Genomic DNA, 27,396 nt, shown 5'->3' on the forward strand with positions numbered 1-27,396 from the left:
CTTTAAGCCTCCATCTCCTGTTTTTTCCCTTGAGAAAAAATGTCTGAAGTAAAAGAGCAAAGATGATCTGTATATCATTTCCTTCATGAATAATAGAACAAACAATATCCTGCTTATCCATTAATAAAACACAAGTAAGTCAGGAAGAATAAGCAATCGCCTCCTTCGATTCTGAATCAAACCAATGGTGCAAAACAAAGGCTTTTCAAAAGGTGTTCCCTATGGAGATAACAAGAGACTTTTTGTTAAATCCAGTTTATCCTGAAGTTTGGAATAATAAATGTTTAGGATTATTTCTAGAATGAACCAGGATGAGACTCACCACCTTAGTTTGCTATGGAGATTATTCACTCGCTCACTCAATAATTGTTTTTAAAAAAAATATTCCTGATCAAAATTTTTGTTATAAAGTTTTTATTTGTTCAGTTAATTACGGAAGCCCATTAGTGCCACCTACGAAATAAATTTAAGAGAAATTATCTGGCGGCCGCCAGATAATTATCTGGCGGCCGCCACTTAATTATCTGGCGGCCGCCAGTTAATTATCTGGCGGCCGCCAGTTAATTATCCGTGTCTTCACGGTTGTTTCATCGCAAAGCATGCCGGGACATAATTCTAGTACATTTTCACCTTCGCCGTGATCAGCTGTCCCGTTGCAAACAACGGGATTCTTATCGAAGCAACATCTTAATCTTGTACATAATCCGCTATTCTGCAGTGATTTTCTTTCACTCCAGTATCGTTTGTACGGTAAGAAACCAAAGTTTGTGTTTATTCATTTTTATGACGAATAAAGCTGATAATACGACGTAATGCATGAGAGTGGGCCGGGTCAAGCTTTAGTAAATGTAGGCCTAGACCTCTACTCTAGATCTAGTCCCGTATGTTTAAATGTGTGTGCATTTTAAGTAGACTGATTGCCTTGTGTCTATCTTGATCTGAATATAATAGTCTATGTATTGATGAGCTCTACTTGAGGATCTACATGACAGGGGCGTATGAAGGAATTTTTCGAGGGGGGGGGGTTAAAATTTGAAAATCGTGCCGAAAATTTCACATCGACTCAGCCAGCCGGAGAATGAGAGGGGGGGGGTCGGTTAGCAGTGAAAAAAATACACAGGGGCTCGGGGCGAATAAGCCCCTGAAATGCCCAAAAGAGCCCCCGAAAATCAGAAAAGAGCCCCCATGAATTTGCGTAGAGTTCAATGCAAAACAAATTTTAGAATGTTATTTTCATGTAGGCAAGCTTGAAAGGTAGCCCCCGAAAAATAAATATTAATTTTTTCCCTGTCGGTTAGAGCATCTATTTTTTCCCGAAAATATGAATTTGGCAGACCGATATTTTGTTCAGTTGATGGTAAGGTCACCTTTTTGGGGTCACCCTTTTGGGGCCACCCTTTAGCACAAAAATATTTCCCCATGATCTAGTGTGATAAGGGTTCTTTTGTTACCGTTATTCTTCAGGTTACAAACTTAAATTTGATTGTCTTTTTCCTTTTATTTATCAGTTGCAGCATCATCAAACACTATATGGCCGATGAATCAGAAGATGACGTAGATGCTACGAGAGAGCTCATTTCACAATGGACAACAGAAGTGATACGTGACTTTCTACAAGGAGGGGACTCAAGCTTGGAGAAGTCATTATTTTATGGGTGTTCTCTGCCCTGACGCTGGGGGTACTGTTCAGCCATTCGAGGTAGAGAGGTAGAGAGGAATTGGACGATGGATGGATGGGGGGGGGGGAAGAAAGGCATGTAGAGATGGCCGTCTACTATGTATCTAGAGACATTTGTGTGCTACTGGATAAGGACCCTCCATCACTAGAGGGAAGAATAATGAGAGACTACAAAGAGGGGAAGGCATTTAGTTATTTTGTCAGTTTCTGGTTAGGGAGACATTTGTTTCATCTCCTGGGAGAAAGCTGTCTGAAATTCAAAATGTATTTGATACTTGAATAAATTTAGTTCATTTTCTAGACTGGTTCATGTCAAACCATTGATTCTACTTTCTTGTGAGTATACACTGTAGTCGGAGAGAAAGAGAAGTAACACGAGTAAAGAATGAAAATTGAAAAAGAAGCCAACATTTGAACGAGGAGGAGAAAATGGAGATTACGTTGTTGCCCATCAAGTTGGAATAATTGTTCTTACTGTTTGTACATAATGGTCATATATTATAAGAACTGTATTGATCAATCTCAGGAGTCTTATACATGTAGATTGATTAATACAGTTTTGAGATGATGATGATGATCGTGATGATGAACGAGAAGGAGAAGAGGAGGAATATATCAAGAGTTGATGAAGAAAAGATTGATAGAGGGGTTATCATTACAGAGAGAGAGAAAGAGAGATAGACTAACATGAGGAAGGGAGAGCAAGAACAAGGCTATGACATAGGGGAAGAGATAGAAATCAAAATTATATTTATACAAACATTTACTAAATTAAAATAATAAATTAGAATACAAGGCGAGAGGAAAGAATGCAAACTAAAATTAAGCAAAGACCATCACTATATCGTTCACATTATAATATAAATTAAGAAAAGGTACATGGAAACATGTACATTTGTAAAATTCAATCTTTCATTCTCTTGATCTTCCTCTTCACACCTAATTCTTGCTCTCCCTGTCTATCTCTCCCACCCCTCTCCGTCTCTCTCTCTCTCTCTCTCTCTTTCTCTCCCCCTCTCTCTCTCCTTATTATCACTCTTTCTCTTTCATTAAGTGTCGACATCTCTCTCAATGCCTCTCTCTGTTTCTATGTTTCTCTTGTTAAATATTTTAAACATCAGGTCTGTCTGACCTTCCTCTCTTGAATAAATCATGAATAACTTCAACTCAGTGTCCTACATACAGTAATGATTGCTTAGTAGTCATCTACAACCCTCGCTGTGTTGTTTGATTTTATTTATAAAATAAATATAACCATGAGATCAATATCAACAGGTTTAATGCAATGCATATAAGTTGACATCCTATGAAGAAGTAGTACCCCCCCCCCCCCGCCCCCCCCCCCACCACTCCGGGAACGGAGGTACCGCATGCGTGTTCCCAAATTCTCTGGCTCGTAACAAAATTTAAAAAATTAAAATATAAAAAAAAACGCTACTTTTAAAGCGCTTACCACCAAAATCTCTAAGCGCTATAACAAACAAAAATAGACTGATAAACAATTACATATTAAACAAAACAAAAAAAGTGTGAATAAACCTACAAATTACAATACATATACCGTACATGTACATCAAAGTGAACACAGCCTGGCAGCAGAGTTTTGGATTCTCTGGAGTTTTGCAATGAAAAAGATCTGCCCGTATTGACTTAACACAGGGGACTTATGCTAAAAAAAAAGGGGGGGGGTGCTGGGAACACGCATGTGCTTACCCTAAATAACACTGAGTTGGGGGGGGGGGGGGGGGGTACCACCTTTAATGCAAACGCATTTAAAGGGATCCGGTAACTTTATCTCAGATTCTGAAACAAAATCCTGGATTTAGCTCATGCTGCAATGATAATTTTAGGTCAGTCAAGAACTCAATGACTTTTACAATCCAATCGCCTGTCTGATTATCAAGATATTTACGATTGGAAAAAAAATGTACTAGAATTATGTCCCGGCATGCTTTGCGATGAAACAACCGTGAAGACACGGATAATTATCTGGCGGCCGCCAGATAATTATCTGGCGGCCGCCAGTTAATTATCTGGCGGCCGCCAGTTATTTATCTGGCGGCCGCCAGTTAATTATCTGGCGGCCGCCAGTTAATTATCTGGCGGCCGCCAGTTAATTATCTGGCGGGCGCCAGTTAATTATCTGGCGGCCGCCAGTTATTTATCTGGCGGCCGCCAGTTAATTATCTGGCGGCCGCCAGTTAATTATCTGGCGGCCGCCAGTTAATTATCTGGCGGCCGCCAGTTAATTATCTGGCGGCCGCCAGTTAATTATCTGGCGGCCGCCAGATAATTATCCGTGTCTTCACGGTTGTTTCATCGCAAAGCATGCCGGGACATAATTCTAGTACATTTTTAACTTCGCCGTGATCAGCTGTCCCGTTGCAAACAACGAGATTCTTATCGAAGCAACATCTTTATTTTGTACATAATCCGCTATTCTGCAGTGATTTTCTTTCACTCCAGTATCATTTGTACGGTAAGAAACCAAAGTTTGTGTTTATTCATTTTTATGACGAATAAAGCTGATAATACGACGTAATGAGAGTGGGCAGGGGTCCAACTTTAGTAAATGTAGGCCTAGATCTAACTTTAGTCCCGTATGTTTAAATGTGTGTGCATTTTAAGTAGACTGATTGCCTTTTGTTTTAGGTAGAAGTTAACCAAATTTACAGTAAAATGAGACTTATGTCTCAGGAAATATGAATAGGTCTAGATCCTATAAACTATACATAATTGATATTGGAATAGGATCTACTAGAATGGCCGACAGTTAAATAGTGATGGTGATGGCAAATGAATTAGAGTCTAGTCTAGACTCTAGGCCCTAAATGTAAAAAAAAGTAAAAAAGAGGCCATAAAAACGATAGATTTGTCGATCTGGATCTGGATATCAGGCGCGTACGCGGGGGGGGGGGGGGGGGTGTTTTGGGGGTTAAACCCCCCTTTGGCATTTTTTACGTGTGTATTTTTAAGAAAACCCCCCTAAAACCCCCTTTATTTTGTTTAAAACCCCCCTTGAAAAAATCCTGCGTACGCCCCTGCTGGATATAATAGTCTGATATCGATGACCTCAACTTGAGCATCTACATGGGTCTACATGAACTTGTGTTAAAGAAGTGATAAGGATTCTTTTGTTACAATTATTCTTGTGGTCACAAACTTAAATTTGACATGCCTTTCTCCTTTTATTTATCAGTTGCAGCATCATCGAACACGATGACCAATGAATCAGAAGATGACGTAGATGTTACTAAAGAGCTCATTTCACAATGGACAACAGAAGTGCTACGTGACTTTCTACAAGGAGGAGACTCAAGCTTGCAAACCGAGGAGTCATTATTTTATGGGTGTTCTCTGCCGGCTGCCTTGACGCTGGGGGTAGCTTTTTAGCCATCCGAGGTTAAAGGGAAAGTCCACCCCCAAAATAAGTTTGTTTCGATAGAGGCAGAATAATAAGAAAATCAGGTGAGTGAAAGTTTGAGCAAATTCTGAATGAAAATAAGAAAGTTATGAATTATTGAAGTTGTGATCAATCAAATACAAATTGGCAACTCTGTGACTTATTATACGAGCTCTCCTTCATTTGCTTTGTGCATAATATTCCATAAAATCATGTTTTCTTCGTTATTGATGACGGAATATATATTTGTTCCTTGCAGGGGGAGTATAGAAACATATTTGCAATTATTATATTTAGGGTGCATGTATGGTTGAAATTTTTCTTAAGGGAAAATGAAAATTTTAGATTTTTTTAGTACTGAGCAAATGGAAGTTGAGCTCGCATGATACGTCATAGAGTTGCCAATTTGTGTTTGATTGATCACAACTTCAAAAATCCTAACTTCCTTATTTTTAATCGGAATTTGCTCAAACTTTCACTGACTTGTTTCTCTCATTTTTCTACTCCTATTAAAACTAACTTAATTTCAGGGTGGACTTCCCCTTTAAGACTGAGAGGAACTGGACAATGGATGGATAGGGAGGATGGGGGGGGGGTAGGAATGCAGAACTGGCCTACTATGTATGTACCTACTGGATAAGGACCCTCCATCACTAGAGGGAAAAATAATGAGAGACTTCAAAGAGGGGATGGCATATAGTTAATTTTGCCTTGTGAAAAAAATTAGATTTAGCCCCTAAAAAAGCGTTCCTTCGGGTATCAAATGATGACAGGTGAAACCTTACAATTGTAGAATTATTATCTGTAATGTGATTTCCAAACCATGTGACAGCCAATGGTGTATGTTGTAAAGGTATTGTAAAAGGCATTGTTTAACACCAGGCCCCCCCCCCCCCCCACTCCGAGAACAGATGGACCCCATGCGTGTTACCAAAATGTCCGGCCCGAGAATTGTACAAAAAGGGGTGTATTAACTTTTCACCCGGATATTTCTTTAAAAAGGGGGTATTTTTTCTTTATTTCTCTTATCTCTTTGGACTCCTGAGAAATTATTCCGAATTTAGGGGGGTACATTGAGCATTTTTCATGATTTAGGGGAGTCTCCAAGGCAGGAAAAGCCCGCGAAAGGGGGGTTCGGAAATGTTGGCAGTCCTCAGATAGGGGGTGCTTTCAAAAAGAGGGAACAAGCATATGCGTACCCTAAATAACACTGAGTGGGGGGGGGGGGGGGGGCCGGGGTTTAACAATGTTTAATTCGAGATTGACGTATGGCCCTACGTGCTACCAGTGTCTGCGATATGGTGTATTAATACTGAAGCCCTAACAAAACTGCGCTTCAAAATGATCAAGAAGTGCCTCAAAAAAGTAAAAATCTTTGATTGACCCCTTTTACCATACTCGTTTTCCCTAATAGACTTGTAGTGTTATGAAAAGCGTTTGACAAACCCAAAATTTGGTTTCGATTTCCAATCGTAAATATCTTGATAATCAGACAGGCGATTGGATTGTAAAAGTCATTGAGTTCTTGACTGACCTAAAATTATCATTGCAGCATGAGCTAAATCCAGGATTTTGTTTCAGAATATGAGATAAAGTTACCGGATCCCTTTAAATGCGTTTGCATTAAAGGTGGTACCCCCCCCCCCAACTCAGTGTTATTTAGGGTAAGCACATGCGTGTTCCCAGCACCCCCCCCCCCCCTTCCCTTTTTTTTAGCATAAGTCCCCTGTGTTAAGTCAATACGGGCAGATCTTTTTCATTGCAAAAGTCCAGAGAATCCAAAACTCTGCTGCCAGGCTCTGTTCACTTTGATGTACATGTACAGTATATGTATTGTAATTTGTAGGTTTATTCACACTTTTTTTGTTTTGTTTGATATGTAATTGTTTATCAGTCTATTTTTGTTTGTTATAGCGCTTAAAGATTTTGGTGGTAAGCTCTTTAAAAGTAGCGGTTTTTTTTATATTTTAATTTTTTAAATTTTGTTACGAACCAGAGATTGGTAGAGATTGGTACTACTTCTTCATAGGATGTCAACTTATATGCATTGCATTAAACCTGTTGATATTGATCTCATGGTTATATTTATTTTATAAATAAAATCAAACAACACAGCGAGGGTTGTAGATGACTACTAAGCAATCATTACTGTATGTAGGACACTGAGTTGAAGTTATTCATGATTTATTCAAGAGAGGAAGGTCAGACAGACCTGATGTTTAAAATATTTAACAAGAGAAACATAGAAACAGAGAGAGGCATTGAGAGAGATGTCGACACTTAATGAAAGAGAAAGAGTGATAATAAGGAGAGAGAGAGGGGGAGAGAAAGAGAGAGAGAGAGAGAGACGGAGAGGGGTGGGAGAGATAGACAGGGAGAGCAAGAATTAGGTGTGAAGAGGAAGATCAAGAGAATGAAAGATTGAATTTTACAAATGTACATGTTTCCATGTACCTTTTCTTAATTTATATTATAATGGGAACGATATAGTGATGGTCTTTGCTTAATTTTAGTTTGCATTCTTTCCTCTCGCCTTGTATTCTAATTTATTATTTTAATTTAGTAAATGTTTGTATAAATATAATTTTGATTTCTATCTCTTCCCCTATGTCATAGCCTTGTTCTTGCTCTCCCTTCCTCATGTTAGTCTATCTCTCTTTCTCTCTCTCTGTAATGATAACCCCTCTATCAATCTTTTCTTCATCAACTCTTGATATATTCCTCCTCTTCTCCTTCTCGTTCATCATCACGATCATCATCATCATCTCAAAACTGTATTAATCAATCTACATGTATAAGACTCCTGAGATTGATCAATACAGTTCTTATAATATATGACCATTATGTACAAACAGTAAGAACAATTATTCCAACTTGATGGGCAACAACGTAATCTCCATTTTCTCCTCCTCGATCAAATATTGGCTTCTTTTTCAATTTTCATTCTTTACTCGTGTTACTTCTCTTTCTCTCTGACTACAGTGTATACTCACAAGAAAGTAGAATCAATGGTTTGACATGAACCAGTCTAGAAAATGAACTAAATTTATTCAAGTATCAAATACATTTTGAATTTCAGACAGCTTTCTCCCAGGAGATGAAACAAATGTCTCCCTAACCAGAAACTGACAAAATAACTAAATGCCTTCCCCTCTTTGTAGTCTCTCATTATTCTTCCCTCTAGTGATGGAGGGTCCTTATCCAGTAGCACACAAATGTCTCTATACATAGTAGACGGCCATCTCTACATGCCTTTCTTCCCCCCCCCCCCCCCCCCCATCCATCCATCGTCCAGTTCCTCTCTACCTCTCTACCTCGAATGGCTGAACAGTACCCCCAGCGTCAGGGCAGAGAACACCCATAAAATAATGACTTCTCCAAGCTTGAGTCCCCTCCTTGTAGAAAGTCACGTATCACTTCTGTTGTCCATTGTGAAATGAGCTCTCTCGTAGCATCTACGTCATCTTCTGATTCATCGGCCATAAAGTGTTTGATGATGCTGCAACTGATAAATAAAAGGAAAAAGACAATCAAATTTAAGTTTGTATAACCTGAAGAATAACGGTAACAAAAGAACCCTTATCACACTAGATCATGGGGAAATATTTTTATGCTAAAGGGTGACCCAAAAAGGTGACCTTACCATCAACTGAACAAAATATCGGTCTGCCAAATTCATATTTTCGGGAAAAAATAGATGCTCTAACCGACCCCCCCCCCCCCCTCTCATTCTCCGGCTGGCTGAGTCGATGTGAAATTTTCGGCACGATTTTCAAATTTTAACCCCCCCCCCCCCTCGAAAAATTCCTTCATACGCCCCTGTCATGTAGATCCTCAAGTAGAGCTCATCAATACATAGACTATTATATTCAGATCAAGATAGACACAAGGCAATCAGTCTACTTAAAATGCACACACATTTAAACATACGGGACTAGATCTAGAGGTCTAGGCCTACATTTAGTAAAGCTTGACCCGGCCCACTCTCATGCATTACGTCGTATTATCAGCTTTATTCGTCATAAAAATGAATAAACACAAACTTTGGTTTCTTACCGTACAAACGATACTGGAGTGAAAGAAAATCACTGCAGAATAGCGGATTATGTACAAGATTAAGATGTTGCTTCGATAAGAATCCCGTTGTTTGCAACGGGACAGCTGATCACGGCGAAGGTAAAAATGTACTAGAATTATGTCCCGGCATGCTTTGCGATGAAACAACCGTGAAGACACGGATAATTATCTGGCGGCCGCCAGATAATTATCTGGCGGCCGCCAGATAATTAACTGGCGGCCGCCAGATAATTAACTGGCGGCCGCCAGATAATTAACTGGCGGCCGCCAGATAATTTCTCTTAAATTTATTTCGTAGGTGGCACTAATGGGCTTCCGTAGTTAATCATATTCGATGGGTAATTTTTAGCAAAGGTTGAGATGTCTTACATCTTTTTTCCGTATTTTTGGTTAAGGAACCTTCTATTTTTTCCCCAACTTAATTACGCATGTATTTTGAAGTTTCGATTCTGCTAAAACAAGCAATGTGGCATTTGTTCGTACAACCTCGATGCATAATAGACCCCACACATGGTTGGCTGGGCAAGCCAACTTAATTACGCACATTTAAAGTGTTCGCCTCAGGTAATCAGTTGTTCTCTGATAACGTAAAGAATAATATAGTCATTAAGGGATATGATCTTCATTATTCCCCCTCTTTCTCTCTCTCTCTCTCTCTCTCTCTCTCTTTGTACATATATATCACTTTATTTAACTGCATTACTCTCCCTCTCTCTCTCTCTCTCTCTCCCTCTCTCTCTCATATCTCCTATCTCCCTCTCTATTGCATGTTTCTCTTTTGATCTACTGAAGATAGTACGTCTACGGTAGATATGAAAACACCGGTCCATCATCGCGTAGTTGGCTTTAGGTTAACCGATACATCTAACTGTTACTCACCTTACAAATGTCATATCTATGAATTTTTCAAGTGTTCAGCAAATATCGTAGGCGTCGAAAATACCTGTCAGGATCGATTTTGGAAATTCTATTTCAGCAAATAAAGTGTATGTTCGAATTAGATCGACACGTGATGCCTCTAAGACCCCATTACAATCTATCTCGATTACTCTACCTGTCTGAATCTCTCTCTCTCTCTCCCTCTTCCCCTTTCTGTCTACTCTCTCTCTCTCTCTCTCTCTCTCTTTCTGTCTCTCTCATTCTCTCTCTCTCTATCTAAACTTGCTCTGTATTCCTCTCTATTTACTTTTCTTCATATCATCTAAAAAACGAAAAACAATAAAGAACAGTCACGATTTTGTATTTACCTGGAAATTCATGTTATCAATATGACATTGCAAATTCTCATTGTAGGAAAAATAAAGTAATGGTGACAAGCAACTCCGAATTACTTTTTGTTTTGTTTTTGTTATATCTCAGGCTTTCTTTCTTCTTATCAAGATATCCCGGAGCATCGGATGTCATGGAACAACATCATTATTACTAGCCAAAAAAGTAATGAAGAAGGTAACGAGCCGATTCTTATCTATGTGACATGTATCAGGGCACATGCCCATTAGGTTAATTTAAGAGCTTATGTCTTTACATTGACTGTCAAACTGAATGTTTTCCTAACATTTCGTGTCGAGTTCATCTCAAAGTTCGTCATACAGGTTACTATCTTAACTCATAACATGCGAAATAACAGAGTTTAGGCGACATTCGTCTTGATCTTTTTACATGATTTCATCCAGTAGACAAAGACTGACAATGTCTTATCAGCGATAAATAACCAATTCGAACGAGTCATGTTTAATGTCTGAAGTTTCTAATTGTAACCAGTCAATACTTTTTCTTTATGATAAATCGTGATCATCATTGTCGGTTATTCGTTTTATAATCAGTTGAAGCAAAGAGAAATCACATAATTATTTCTTACTTTTTTGTTAATCTGCTATCTGCTCTCAAAGAGTCCAGTATTTAATAGCTTTGATAAAAGTGGAATGATTTAAAGAAAATTAATTTCAACTTTGAATATGTTTCTCAAGAGATCTATACAACCGATTTCACCTATTGAACCTGTCGAATCAATATCGCATCTATTTGCAAATGGGAGATGGTCGCCTCATTTAGTAACCACAATTCATCTATTTTCTCTACATAAGTCACGATTGTCATGGAAACCATTCAATAGGTTTTTGTCCTAGCCTTACTGGGTCGATTATTAGGTCTTTGTTTCATTTTGAAAAAAAATCAATATCCAAGCTGATGACCTAATTACCAATTTTCTGTAAGCTTGTATTTGGTTTTCAATTGCGCTTTACTCCATTCAAAAGAAAAAATATGGGTCTGGAAAAAGAAAAAAAGAAATTCTCCAGCGTCCTTGCCTTGCTCTACATGCTCTAGGGCGAGTGTTTAGAGCGGATAAAGGCGAAGAATAAATGAGAGTAATCGAGCAAATTATCCATCCTTGTAGAAGAACAATGCTTATAATCTAGAAGAAAAAGAATTAATAACGAAATATTCAAAAAAAAGTATGCTTGATTTAGACAGATTTAATATCACATTGTACTTTTGTTTAATTATCTTTTGTAGACGCGCGTTTTTGTATAATGAATTATTTTGTTGTTCCTGGTTAATATTTGTTTTCCTCGAAAACTTTTTAATCAATATGAAAATTATGACAAACCATCAACACAAATTACCAACGAAAAGATCTAGAAAAATGTTGTGCAGCAAAAATGCGTAGCGGCATTTTCTAAAACTATCTACTATAATCTTAAACATACCATTGTCTGTTCCACCCGCCCCCCCCCCCTTCATGCTCTCTCTCTCTCTCTCTCTCTCTGTGCCTCTTTTCATTACTTTTCGTTATCCCAAACTGCGCCTTTTCCCCTCTCTATTTTATACCGGACTACCGTATAAAGCATGTAATTCCGCCGTTATTATGCCATTGCAATTGGCTTCGACCAGCAATCATTTTCCTATTTACTCTTATTATAAGATAGTCCTTAAGACTGAAGATTGAAAAGCAATACAGGAAAAGACCATCTCAATATCTGAGGTTGAATTGAGTTTGGGATTGATTAACCTTCCTAGTGCACTTTCCCATCACATTGATTTTTATTCATAAAGTTCTTCAATTTCAGGTTAAGTAGAGGTTCACCTTAAGGGATGAGAACGCACCAACATGGGATTTCTACCGCGATCTCCCCAAGCACCAACGAACATTATTTTTCCATTTTCTGCGACATGAGCAAATATCGAATTCTCCTCTGGCGGATTTAGAATACATACAAAGCCCATCTTCACTTGTTTTTACCTGGGAAACAAAAGGGATTTTCGGCGTATCTGGAGTTGCCTGAATAAACATCCCATATACATGTACATCATTAGCATAGTTCTCACATTCAGGGGATACTCTTGATGTCAAAAATATTCATTTCAAAATATTTGACACAATTTTCTGCAAGACAACCACAGAATCAAAAGGTCATAAAGAGTATAAAAGGGATTCAAAGGAAACAGTATAATAAAAAAAGGAAACTTGGCGAGGACTCTTGGTATCACAGACAGATTACTTACTATGAACTAGTCCAGGATATATATGCCATCGCATTATCAGCAATCCCTGTGTTTTAACACGGAACATACAGATCTGTGCATAGTTTACCCTCTAAAAAAATGTTCGATATCGCCATGATTGGAATAATATGAAAAGTTCAACAATTCAACTTACCGCACTAAAACACCCGACTGTATAAAGGTCCTCAGTACAGGCTGATTCCGACTCGTGAGTTAATTAATGTCTGTAAGATAAAAAGACGATAAAGTATATAGTTTAAAACTCTTATGGCAGCGTGCCAGCTATTTCTCCAAACAAGGAGTCTTGTTGGCAAACACACGTGACAGAATTAGAAGAGGTTGATTGGTCAAGAGCTCATCTATCACGCCTGATTACATGCATACGATAAATATCCCCAATGATAGTCCCACGCACTGTCTTTTATGTGCACCCGTTGGCCTTTATGACATATACCCCTGGACGACTACCTGGACACATCTGACATTTAACAGAATACCCGTGAAATATTCTTACTCCACCAGCTATCAAACGAGATCTTCTTGATTGATTCTAATTCTGTGTATGCTGTTTCCTTTCCCAGTATTTGTATTTTGTCTCGAAGGCCTTTTGCATATTCAATTATTATTCATATCACCCTCGAGGAAGCAACCACAAGACGAACACACCCGAACAACTGCCCTAGAGGATAGTTATTCAGGGAAATCGCTGTAGAGATCGTTTTCATACGCGGTAGCTGATCTGGGAGTACTTATGCAAAGTGAATGAATACGTGTAGTGCCTTGATCTGGTATGTGTTCGGGATTACGGGAATTTAGTTGAGGATGACAATTTTGTTTTCTTCTTCTGATTCCATTAGACAGAGGCGTAGTGTATCCACCCATGACGCAGGCAGTGGAGTCATGCAGAGGGAGGGGCACGGTTCTTACTTGGTAAATCAAACGTTAATTAATTGATTGAATTGGTATATTACAACAACAAAAACAGAATGACATACGGCTCAAAGGTGATATTGTATGTTTTACCAAGTAATCAGATATTAACATTACGATACACAAATCAAAATACGAAAGCAACATAACAATGTTAGCATCACACAGAAATATTATACAAGATCTAGAAATGTATCAAAGATGTCAATAAGTGGTTATCAACATATTAATTAAGGCTATGTCAATAAATATTCAAGGATAAATTGAATTGAACATTTTCCAGGAATATAAGGCTAATTGCACGAAGACATCACTTTAGGAAAACAATTTTAGTTGGGTAAGAGAGGGAATGATTACACAGATGTAACACATATATGTGGAGAACCATCGACTGATGATGAGGAGAAGGGTGCGGTAGGTGGTCCGGGCGCCTCCCTTTCTCTCCCTTGTGCCGTTTCCCTACGCATTATCCCTTATCTTGCTTCTGCTTCCTTTATTATTTTGTCATGACTCGATGGCGGGGGGAGGGCCCCTCTCTATCTAGGCTATACTGCCAATCGATGATGAGCGGTAAAACTCATTGTGCTTACGGATTTCTCGAAAATAATAAAAATACAAATATTTTCATAGCGCCTGTCATAAAGCAGATGCAAAGCGCTAACGAAAATATAAACATCACAAGTTCCAAGAGATGGGATTGACCGAATAAAGGTATACACACAGAACATAAGCATTACATCTAGAAATTATAAAATTTACATACAAAACGACCAAAAATATCAAAAAGAATTAAAACCATTAAAGGAGAAAAGAACAAATAATTTAATTTATGCTGTTAACTGGGTATTTTAAGAAAATGTGTTTTAAGGTGCATTTTGAAGGTAGCTAGTGACTAGTGAGCAAAACATGGCACTGCTTTATGTAAAACAGGCACATAATGAATATTTCTGAATACTTCACTACGCTCTATTACTTTCTATGTAAAATGTATCTTTACTTCGGGTTAAATTGTTTAGTTGTAGTTAGTTTTGTGTAATTGCCAAACAGTTTGAAATTTGTTAATCATAATGATTCCATAAATTTGTTTAACTTGTTTATTAAAAATAAATGCCCAATACACGCGATGTAATATGTAAACCATAAAAAATATAGACCGATTATGAGGATTGCATGCACCATTGTGCTACGAAGAATACATGTACAATTTGGTCAAAACAAGTCTCTTTTTTCCTGATGCCAATCATCATGTATTTTGATACGGACAGTCCTTAAAAAGGAGTACACGATTTGGGTTCGTTTCCTGGTATTCTAAGATCACTTCTGTCACGAATGATATGTGATTCGATGCTCCGGTTTTGAGCCAGTGTTTTTTAGACCAGCCATCCTATACGGCGCTCCAATTTTAGCGCTACAAGTCTCGCTGACCAAGAGATAATTTTTCTTCGCATGCAGCCCTAACCGTTCAAAGCAACCTGTATTTCTCTTAAAGGTACTTATTGCGTCCTCTGTAGGAATAAATGATTAACTCGTCTTGACCTCCACAAAGGAATAATTAACTTGACTTACGAAATGGAATGAAAAGGAATCTTTATAAAAAATAAAAAATCTGAGGTTCTTTTGAGGCTATACATGTATTATGAAGAAAACGAGTGTTGGTAAATGTAAAAAATGATTATTAATTTTTTTTTTAAATAACATTTTATAATAATTTAAGGCGAATCTCCTCCCCCGTATTCCAGGAAAAAAAAATGATCAAGATTCGTTTTCGGATTACCGTGGGCGGATGGGCTTAAGGCACATTGATGGATTAAGTCATATTTGTCGGTTAGTAATTGGGTCTGCTAGCTGTTAGTAAATGTTACATCAACACCTGGCTTTCGTTTTATCCTTTATTTTTGGTGGGGGGGGGGGGGGAGTCGTTTTTTTTTTCTTTAAGAGGCAAGCATATTTTTTTTTACTGTTATCAGCAGGTTTTATTGGCCCTACTGTTCTCAATATTGCAATGGGTAAAACATTTTTTTTCGACTAGCGACATATGGGGGGAAATGGCTCTCAATTTTTGTTTCTTTCTTTTAATTATATATTGTATGTATTTCATCAAAATTATAAAAGATAATTCGTTTATTTCTAGTTGCGAACGTTGATTTTACGAGAGTATAAAGTCTTTAGAAGTAAAACATCGAAAATGAACAGCTTAATAGTCATTGTTAACTTTGAAGCTCTAAAAAGTCAGTCCGAATTTGAATAGTGATTCATTATTTTATATACACTCTATATATAGGAATTCATTAGCGAGATAATAATCTTGAATCAAGAATCTTGAATCAAGATACATTATCATTTTTTCTTTCATTAAATCCTAAATAACGAGGCTAAAATACATTCAATTTTGTATTTGATTACCTCATAAAATTAAAAATTGTATAAATTCCAGGTAAACATGATAACAAATCTCATAGAAATAGACTTCAATATGCTGATCAAGTATAACCTCTTAAAAAACACATATTGATTCTTATTTTTCAACTGTGTATGTTTATATTCCTATGATTATATAAAGCTTCTGATGCAATCTAAATAAACCTCTAAATAACAAATAAAGATATAAGAATTACAGCGCAAATTGCTGAAAGGTTCGGAAGGAAATTCGTTTTGTCTTATTATCAGTATAGTTCATGATATTTACATGTCGCAGTGGAGGATGCCTCTAAGACATTTCTGTATGTTTTGATTATGGGAAGGTCCACCGAGGCCTTACGTTGGGTTTTCTAAAAATAAACAATAGGGAGAAACGTGATTGTTTTTTTGCTATAACTTTAAAATGAAAGAGGGTTGCTTACAAGGGAAATATCAAATATAAAAGATATCAATTGTTGTTTTTAAATCTATATATTTCTATTTGTATCAACAGCAACTTGATATCAGGGGAGAGATAGGTAACGAAGGAGAAGACGCCCAGAAACCTCAATCTGCGTAGGTAGACCATTTGAAGCTTTGGGGAAATGTTGTTTCAATACATGCAATAGGACATGTTGTATTTTGTTCATCTTTTTCCTTTATTGGCTGTGGTTACCGGTGTTTGCCGATGGGAATTGCAATTCGAAGACAAGAAGGAAGGGGGATATATTTATAGTCAACTGTAATTGTTTACGTGCCTGAAAGCGCATTGGTTATTAGTAAGAGGATTAATTTGAATCCTTTCTTAGATCTGATTTTACCCTCCCCCCCCCCCCCCCAATATACATGTATATTCACATGATATTCAAACTCAAGTTGAGGATGCCAATCAAATGCTTGAATCCTCTTCAAGAAGAGACGCACATGGGAAGCGGGAATAAAGGTATAGTAAGTGTATTCACTCAAGCATCGAATCGTGGTTTCAACAGCCTTACGGAGGATAGAGGGTTCGAATCCTAGCCCGGCAATGACGTCCTTTTGCAAGACATTATTCCACATTTGCTTCTCTCCACCCAGGTGTAAATGGGTTTCCAGAACACAGAACAAGTTAAATGTTGATCATTCTACTTTTTTCTATTTCAAAGGGATTGATTTTTGTAAAGAATTGTCTTTAGTTCAAATGTAATAACATTTTGTTTTGCGTAGTATTCATTATAATAATATGAGTATTTTGTTGAAAATGAAAATAAAGAAATGAAATGGGAACCTGATATGCAACAGCGAGACGTATTTGGCCGCTCGGTCATGATCGGGGTAATCATGTTGGAGCACCAGGGGCGTTTAATACGGCGTGAACGATAAAGTAGTCAGCTACACTGGATTGAGAGTGCGGTTAAAAAAAATAATCATCTAGACGGCTGCATTGATTTGATTAACTCTTCCAATAGTGAGAACTGGACAGTGTTGTGAAACCAGACTGAAAGAAAACAATAATATTATATACCCAAACCGGCTTACAACCATGACAAACAGCTTTGCAGTATGAACAGAAAAAAAAACAATTACGAAAATCGCCTCAATTGCGGAAACAAAATATCAGAACCACAAGTGCTAATTATTGTCAATGCTGGTGGCAATATATATCCATGCGGCTTATCTAAACGTCCTGCCAGTGGTAATATGTTTTCATGACTGGGACCATATTCGTTTGGCTTACGGGATGATATGAAAATTGTAATACTTCTTTTTTTATGTGAATTTAAAGGGGATTCATACGTTATCAGCATGTTGTTGAAAGAAGGACGTTACAAACTGACAAACACTGACGATATAGAAACAAAACTATTGTAAAAGAAAAATAAGATAAAGTAATCCTACCGTGAAAAAAAATATATCGATTGGTAAATATAAAGAAGAGACTGTGGCAGAAGGAGAAGTAGGAGAAGAATGATACGAATATCAACAAGAAGGAAACGGAAGGAGAAGAAGAGCAAGAGGAAGAAAAAGGAGGAGAAGAAGAAGAAGAAGAAGAAGAGGAAGAAGAAGAAGAAGAAGAAGAAGAAGAGGAAGAAGAAGAAGAAGAAGAAGAAGAAGAAGAAGAAGAAGAAGAAGAAGAAGAAGAAGAAGAAGAAAGGAGAAGAGGAAGGAGGAGGAGAAGAAGAAGAAGGAGAAAAATAAGAAGAAGAAGAAGAAGAAGAAGAAGAAGAAGAAGAAGAAGAAGAAAAAGAAGAGGAAGAAGGAGAAGAAGAAGGAGGAGGAGAAGAAGAAGAAGAAGAAGAAGAAGAAGAGGAAGAAGAAGAAGAAGAAGAAGAAGAAGAAGAAGAAGAAGAAGAAGAAAAAGAAGAAGAAGAAGCAGAAGCAGAAGTAGAAGCAGAAGACCCAGAAGGAGAAAAGCGAGAAGGACGAGAAAAGGCACATAATGAGAGACAAAAAGGAAAAGATAGACGGTTTGAAGTGAACGGTCATTTCATTGGTGTTCGATTTCATGTCCAATGCCTCGTTCTCATGTTTACTGTAAGCTCATTCACCATCTTAACCAATCTAACCACACAAATTGATCGTTCATCAGTCCAGTTACTTCTCGCGGCTAAACTGTTTGTCTACTATGGAACATAAAACACAAACATCGTCTTTTACCCTAATTCAACAATTAAAGGGATAGTTGAGTTTTGTTGCAGAGGGCGCTACACAAAATATTTTTTGTGAGATAATGAAACACTGAGAGTCAAATTTGAAAGAATATACGACTTAAAAGACAAAATCATCTTTGTTTGATCAAAATCGGTTCAGAGACGGCTGAAATATCCATATATATATATATATATATATATATACGATTTCTAATACTTGTATACCACCACAAATATTAGATAATTTATTAGATAATAGATAATGTATTGTTATTTTTAATTGATTATTAATCAATTAACGGTCACCGTATTTTTGTTAAAAGTGGAACTGAATTGGTATGTTCGTACTGGCTAAATTTCACACATTTTGGGGTCTAAAATTACCTTCATAGCAGTTTTAGGTTCTAAATGGGCACTAGAAATGTCATAGATAAGAATAAGAGCAATAACGTGCACTTCGAAGGCAGTTGCGTCTGAAAACAGAACTCAACTGTCCCTATGGAGATAGTTGAGATTCCCATCTTCATGCTTGGAGACGACAAAGTAATAATCAATCAGAATATGCAAAATGAAAACAATATATTGATTTATTTGTCTTTCAGTGAGAATGCTTGATTTGAAAGTGATATTTTTCAGTCACTTGTATCGTCTTTGAACTTTCCAGTCGGCTGTAAACAAATTTCAGTTACATCGAAATGAAGAAAAAAAAAATCAATTTCTAGCACCTTTATTTCACGAATGAATTATGAAATATACATATCAATATAAAAACACAAACGATGTGATACTAAGTAATCATTGTTACTATATCGGGAAGAGAATAAAAACCTACTATGAAAACAAAAACAATATCGCGATCTAAACATAATATTCTAATTATTTCATTATATTATAATGAAATAATTAGAATCGTGGTTCACCAAAAACGATTGAAATAAGTCGTAATTACGTCCTTTGGAAAAAGTTGCCGTGACAGTAGAAATGTATAGTATTTATTAAAATGTGCAAGACTAGTAGAAGCTGAAAACTATAAAATAAAAAATTATATTAAAAAATGGGGAGAAATAAAGGAAAAAAGATGAAGAAAAGTCCATCCATCACTTGCGACGGTGTCTTCTGAAGATAATATGTCTGCCAAGAGATCATCGCCCTAGTTTGAAAAAAGAAAAATACAAAAACATTTAGCCGTAAGGGTTTTCCACCGGGTGCTTAGAGAGTCATAAGATGGTTATGAGTTATCCATCACTGACAGTACTAAAAGATTTCCAATAACTCAAATTGACACAAGGTTTGGTGTGATCATGAAAGCAGAGCATAAATGATCCAGATGGGATTGGCAGAAACATTAGGATTATTACAAATATCGCTGGGACGTGATATGCGGTCTTACAGCTTAGGATCGATGCGTGGCGCTCGAGCCTACCCTGCCGTTACAAACCTGGGTGCAGAGTGGCGAATGCAGATAGATGTAATATCAAGAGACATGAGTACCGCAAATTTAAGGGCTTAAGATAAGGACGGGTGTTTGGCAAGTCTGAAATCCAAAATCGAAAACACATTCGAATGACTGACGTTAAACAAACATGTGGGCAGAAGAGACTCTATGACTAAAAAAAACCACTTTATATATTTATGCTAATATATTTTTGACTGCGAAGTGTTAACATAAATAGCAGTTCTATTCCTGCCCAAGACATGGAAAGGTCTATTTTCGTCAGTCGCAGCCTCGAAATTGCTCGTCTATTTCTTTCTGGTACTGGATGTGCGATTAGGTTCCATCCAGTTTGCTAAAGGTGACTTTGATGCCCGCGCTTTTCTGAATTGGTCACGTAGTGGTTGGAGTGTCTCAGGGATGAATCTATAATCACAAGAGGGAGGAGTTTCTTTTGAAGAAGAGAGATCTATCTTCTTCTCAACTCCTGACTTGGTAGCCACTCGAGGTCTTGAATCCATGGTGGATGGGAGTCATAGGGGAAAATTATTATTAATGGAAAAGCTTGCATACCAGCATACAAATTAAACCGCACATTAAAGCCCCACTGTCCTACTTGTAGCTACTTGCTCCCTCTATATATAAAACTTCCCCAATCGGTGCCTGTTGGTCCCCCATGATGCTCTTTTTCTTATGTTAGTTGAGAGCTGAGTTAATGGGATAGCCACCTGTCAGTGACCTCGCTGTGTGGTCTAATCCCTTCTGACCCAATAGTATTGGCGGTCTTTATGTAGGAAATAAATAAGTCCTTGCTTCAAACTAAAATAACAGAGATGTACCCGTACTACCCGGGCATGAAGCCCGATGCACTGGGACTTTAATTTATCACTATGATCATCTCCATCATCTTCTATACCATCACACGGCTCAGATTGCCAAGATTGTATGTTTCATTCATGTTCCCCGCCGAGGGATCTAATATTACCACGATTGGCTGATAAAAAAAAATAACTGTCGATATTAAGTATCACGATCTACAGCAAACCTTTGGGGCTGTGTGGGGTTTCATTTCCGCTCTCATCACTTCATTCAAGTCTATTTCATTTTTGTCTGCAACATTATTCGTTGTATTTATTTGAAACAAAATGTTCAGTACAGTCGAACAATTCAGACGTTCAGACGCTTTTCGAGGAAAGTGGTAATATCATAGAAAAACTAGAATTTTATTGAAGACGTATGCGTCCTGTAACACTACCAGAGAGAAACACTCAACACACACTAGTTTTCATGTCAGGATAATGTTTGCGTTCATGCATTTACATTAATAACCGGAATCTGAACTGTTGTATATATAGTTAAGGTTATTATTATAATGGAAACTTTCGTTGCGGAAATATCTGTCGCTAGTGACAATATTAAATACCAGACTAATGGTTTCGCATTACATGTACCGTATAAATGTTTAGTTTTAGTCGAGTAACGTCAAAAACCTACTGGTACAGAAGTGAAGAATCATATCTTGGATCAATCTTTTGCACAAATTGCTTGCCCAGAGGCTTTAAATGATGAGGTTTGAAGCGACATGCAGGATACTGTACCCTGTATATAACGGCATGACTTGAACTTGCAACCTCGCACTAACGAGACAAAGCTAGAAATGCCATCCTCTCGTTTTCATCGGCTATAGCCTTGAGGTATGATAACCTTATAATTTAGGTCGATTCAAGGAAATGATCAAAATCTCGTCTCTAATAGTTAACGAATGTCTCGCCAGTGGGCCCGTTGTGACTGGTAAGGACATTAAGAGACAATTTTGAAATATCCAAGAGTGGTGATATTGCATCAATTTCGTTTACCAGACAGATATAACAAAAACTACAAAAAAAGTACCAAGACCTGACCGACATCTTCCTTTTTGTACCCTCATGTATACGCCCACGCACACGCGCGTACAAACACACACACACACAAAACCACTACGCACCTTTATCCTCTCTCTCTTTCTTTCTCTCTCTCTCTCTCTCTCTCTCGCTTACACACACACACACACACACACCATCTATCTCTCAATAATGAGTGTTCGTAAGAATTTTACTGAAAGATTCAAAGAAAAACAAATGTTTCAAACTTTTACAATAAGAAAACCTTGTCTAAGAGAATTTGGATAGGCCTACTGTATTTTCGACACTGCCTTCATTCTTATTCTTTCATACACAGATGTATTGATTAATCCCCCAAAAAAGCTTTTTCGAGCGTAGGTTTGCGGTTTGAAACACCAAACAAAAATACTTGTTTTCAGAGGTTTTAACTTTCAACACCTCTAATGGGTTAGTAAATTTGTGGGCAGTTAGACAATTCAAACAAGAAAAGAAAAAATGGGATGAAAGACGAATGCTCGTTCCCAGCAAGACAACATTGAATTACATGAATTCGATCAGGATTCGATCTTGAACGATTTAAAACTTTGAAACGAAACAAAATAGATGGAAAAAAGAAAGCGGGAGGGATGGGGAGAGAAATACGAAAAGGGTCAAGAGAGAGAAGAAACCATATTGATACCTAATCAATTATGAAATGGAAGTCTCGTCTGATTTCTGTGTGGATAGAGTAACAGTATATTGAAACATAATTATAGAATAGCTTTCTACAAACAGCGAAGCCCTTACTAGTATGACATTTTGATGTCGTTCCTGGACCTTGATCAAACGGTTGTTTGCTAAGATTTCTTTCAGTGATACGTAATATGATTCACATAGAAGCGCTAGAGTTAAATGCTGACATCCCGTACAAATCAGTTTTTCCAAAAAGAGCCACGCACGGAATAACAACCCGGTTTGTATGTGAGGAATATTAACCCTCTTATTACCAGCGATCCCCAAATTACATTTCTTTTTTTGCAATTGTCTGTTTCGATATAATTATGAAGAGCTCAATTCCTAAAGGGGCTAAATCCACTTTTGACCGAAATTGATTTTTGTTGTTGTAATGAACATGTGCATTTTACACACGATAATCAAATCCACTATTAATACTGCTTTTTTTCTCGAAAAGTAGACAACTTTGATCACAAATTTTCGTTTCATTCCAAAAGGAACTAATTGCAAACTCGTTTCATTCCAAAAGGAAAAGGAATTAAATGCAAACTCGTTTAATTCCAAAAGGAACTAAATGCATTTTGCTAGCAGTATTGATATGTTTTCATATGGCTCCGTTTAGTCTCATTTCACAACGCCCCCTATCGTCAGAGCATGGTCAGATTCAGCAGCCTAACATGTTAGCCTATGGACGTTTTTTAAAAAAATCGTTAAAAATTCATTTTTTGTTTAAACGAAAAGCACATCCACCCCGACGTACGTTATCACTAGCTCTTTCATTGGAGCCCTCATGTCTCATTGACTTTTGAAAGTTCACCCACCGTAATTTTTCAAAATAGGTTGCAAGCTCGTCATTGCCTATAATACACATGTGAAACAAGTCTAACTTTGGACTCAGTTTACCAAGCGATTTGAAGATTATAGGTCGAGCACACGAAACATAAAAAGCATGAATTATCATAGATCACTTCTGCCTATTTCGTTTTGTCCATTTCATCCAACCCCCACCGTAATTTTTCCATTTAGTAAAAGCAAACATTTTGCCGAGTTTAGCAAAAACATGAATATTCATGAACGGTCAGACAATACAGCCTTTTAGTACGTAACGTATAGTGAATGGGAATGTGCGATGATCCGTGTAGGAGGTAGAGGTCAGTGGTTTGTGCTGGCAATGTTCACGCGAGCGAAAATGAGACAATCGGAGCAATATGGCCATGCATTTTAATCGTTAAAATGGGTCAAACGTGCAATAAAAGACGGTCGACTACACTTTCATTTTAAAAGAAGACGAATCCATTAAGTTTAAAATTATACAATTTTATGAAAAATATGAATAGTTGCTACATTTGTTTTAAAATGATGTAAGGCAATATGCCTACAATATATACAAAAGGAAGTGATACCTGACAAGAGAAAGGGGTAAGTTAAATATATTTGATTGATTCAAAAATGCTAAAAGTGGATTTAGCCCCAATTGGAATAAAACTCGTTATAAGTCTCTCCTAGCAGTAATATCACTTGGTTGTAATTACGATTGCAGAGTAATTAGGGTTAACAATGAATGTTGAAAACTGACAAGTTACGCTTTCTGGAGACCAAGATTAATTAATCTTAAGCTATTGTCAAGACCACAACACCATGCCCTAATCACTGTGATTAAAAGTGAATATGACTAGTGTGTCCTTGAGCTACCCAGTGCTTAGTAATTGCATGCTTTTCTTTTTCAGAAAACCTTGACCTACACTAATTCTCTGAAGCCAAACAACACATTATCGAGCCAATTATTGATCCAACATCATCATCCCTTGATGCTCAGTTTACAGTAGATTCTAAATAAAAAAAGTTACACTTGCCCTGCGTTTGGGCGTTTAATAATCGATCATACGTCTATAGGATTTCCCGGTATACCTTTTCGTTTATTACATAAAGAGATTTATATTTTTATCCGTATGGTTAAACTACTACTTTAAGGGGAAATGTGTTTTAATAACTCCAATAAGTGTTTTCCAGATTATTGGATATTCGTATTAATATTCAATGGCTAACCTAATGAATCCGTTTAATCCTCACTATCAACATCCCAGGTAGTTCGAAAGTTGAACTATTGCAGAAGATGGGAAAAACACTGACTTGGGAGGTTACGATTTATTGAAGTGATCATGAGGTTTAGTAACTTACCACTCATTAATAGAGGATATGCAACGCATTTGATTGACAGGTACGGTACCGCACTATCCTTTCCTTTGGCAAGATATTAATATACATTTGCCACTCTCCACCCTGCTGTTAAATGGGTGCCGGTAGGAAGGAACTCCTTGAATGCTGTGAGCGCCGAAATCGGATGCCTAGCAGAGCCGGGGTAATAGTTGGAGCGCCTTGAGCACCATGCATGGTGGATATGTGCGCTATATAAATATTCAATATTATTATTATTATCATTTTTATTCCTGGAAGATAGTGAAAATATGAGGTACTCAGACAGACCCCCTGGACAACCTTACATTACTCCAGGAAATCACCCCTCCCCCCCCCCCCCAAAAAAAAAAAAATCACCAATACAACAACAAAGCAATCGTTCTGTTGACAAAGTGTTGTTGGATTCCAAAAGGCCATTGCCCATTAATCCCTGATTTGCACTAAATCCGTACAAAAGTCTCGTTACATGATCCTCCAGAACATAAATCCCGGCGGGCGGCTTCCTTCATCCCCTTTCAATGGGCAACAAACGCGCTTTCCAAAATTACGAAGGCTTATCTTGGTCTCGTCTTACCGCCATTGTGGCGTGGTATTGCAACTTTCAGGCGTAAATACCCAGCGGTACCTTCCGCCCCAGGAAAAGAATATGGATATCTATTTTGCTGAATGGCTGCATCTACTTCGATAATATTTTTGTTGTCCCCTTTTGATCTCTCTCTCTCTCTCTCTTTCTCTCTCTCTCTCCCACTCTCTTTCTATTTCTCTTTTTTCTCCCTATAAATATATATATATATAAGTAGACATGGTCATTAGCAGGATATTTGTTCATGTCCTGCGATTGAACAATAGCATTAATACCCTCTATGTACGTTTGCAGGCAGAGAACATGTGTAGCCTCTCAAGGAAAAATAATAGGTTTATTCGTTAGTCATTAGTTTAATTAGTTATACTGTTTTGAATTTAGGGTTAGGGTTAGGGTAATATACCAGTTTTCATGATGTCCTGTTAATGTACCATTAAGGTTTTTATAGTGATGTCTTGTTGATACAACATGGAAGGTTATATATATACATAAGCTATTGCCTCCAGGAAGTTGGAATAACAATTTCTTAATTATTTGAATGAAATGATTGTGGCAATTATATGATATCTTCACGATAACTAAACATGTTCCCAGAACTTTGTTGATCAATCTAAAGAGTAAGGTTGTGAGAAGAGTGAGATAAATAGTGAGATAAGAAGAAGTGAAAATAATAAGAAACAAAACAGAAAAGGGGGAAGGGAAAAGAAAGTGAAGTAGCACTCCCCCCACCCAACCCACGATGAAAATTCGCCTGAAGAGTGTGGCTAATTATAATAACATGTCGTCGTGAAAGAAACCCTAGGCGACCACCTGCAATCCCGCCATGATTGCGTGGTCGTCCCTCCCTCCCTTCGGAAGGTCACGAACTGTCGATGCGAAGAGCTTTTTGACGTGTCGATAATGCTTGACACATTTTTCCGGCTATGGTAATTCGATTCTCTTGGCCCTACGGTTTTGAAGTTGACACCAAAAAAGACAAGCCAGTATCAAAAATCGAATTAGATTGACCTAGTGAAAACGTGCACCTATCGAAACCGTTCTTGCTCGTGTTTCAAAATCGGAACAATGTAGTAATAAAGGTTGTTCGGATAATTTAGAACTGATTCGAGAGAGTCACATTTCTGTTTTGAATTAATTGGGCCACTTGTTTGCGAAATCTAATAATATTCCTTCCGGATATGAATCAAGTTCAGGTTTTGTATAACAAAAATAGGAATTATTCCGATTTTGAGACGTCTCGGTTTGTATATTTAACTACGATCATAATGATGGACTTTTACGCTGTCCAATGCGTAGAGGAAAAATATAATTAAAAACATTTCGTGGGTTTCTCACTTGTCTCGTGTCTTAAAAGGCAAAATAATATTCTTAAACTTCCCCTGAATTGCTGTCGTATTCCAAACCTTGTTCTCCAAATGTAATTCATGTTGGTCCATCATATGCCCACTTTTGCGTGCTTCTATTCAGTCAGTAGATCTGGTGATGTATTAACCACACCGATCCTTTTCACGTATAGTACAGCCGGACTGAGACTGAGATTTTCCGTGATAAGATCAATGAAATGAAATTAATAGAAATATATAGAACTTAATAGACATGAAATGAAATGGAATAGAATGAAATGAAACGAAATTAATTGAATTAAATTGAAATTGATAAGAACAATAGGCATATACAATTGAATATAATCTAAAACAGCTGATAACTTCAAAAAAAGGGAAAGTAGGAGAATTCAGGCCTGGAGAGCAATAAAATATAAAGAACCTATATTGGATTGAAGCAGGGCTAGGAATACCGTAAGGAAGGCAATGAAGAAAAAGTAAGGCTGTACACACAAAAAACGAGAGGAAAAAGAAGAAGAAAAATCTAGTGTTGCATATTGAACGAACTCCTTTTAGTTGCCACAAGGCCATATAACAAAGAAGAACGATATGCAAGATTCCGACCGCGTGAAGTTTTTTAAATCGAATAC

General features: G+C 37.4%; 2 long non-coding RNA genes across 2 annotated transcripts; one reads left to right on the forward strand and one right to left on the reverse strand.

Moving 5' to 3' along the window:
* The first annotated feature begins 699 nt into the window (after positions 1–699).
* LOC115920779 lies at positions 700–1,746 on the forward strand. The gene is made up of 2 exons (XR_004062545.1): positions 700–750; positions 1,509–1,746. It is a non-coding gene; the product is annotated as an uncharacterized LOC115920779 (long non-coding RNA).
* Positions 1,747–8,345: 6,599 nt separating this feature from the next.
* On the reverse strand, positions 8,346–9,187 carry LOC115920659. Its single transcript, XR_004062459.1, has 2 exons — positions 9,138–9,187; positions 8,346–8,586 (listed from the first exon to the last, which is right to left on the reverse strand). It is a non-coding gene; the product is annotated as an uncharacterized LOC115920659 (long non-coding RNA).
* Between the last annotated feature and the right edge of the window lie 18,209 nt (positions 9,188–27,396).

Source organism: Strongylocentrotus purpuratus, unplaced genomic scaffold (assembly GCF_000002235.5).
Source record: "Strongylocentrotus purpuratus isolate Spur 01 unplaced genomic scaffold, Spur_5.0 spur5_scaffold_9, whole genome shotgun sequence".
In the NCBI taxonomy this organism is placed as follows: Eukaryota; Metazoa; Echinodermata; class Echinoidea; order Camarodonta; family Strongylocentrotidae; genus Strongylocentrotus; species Strongylocentrotus purpuratus.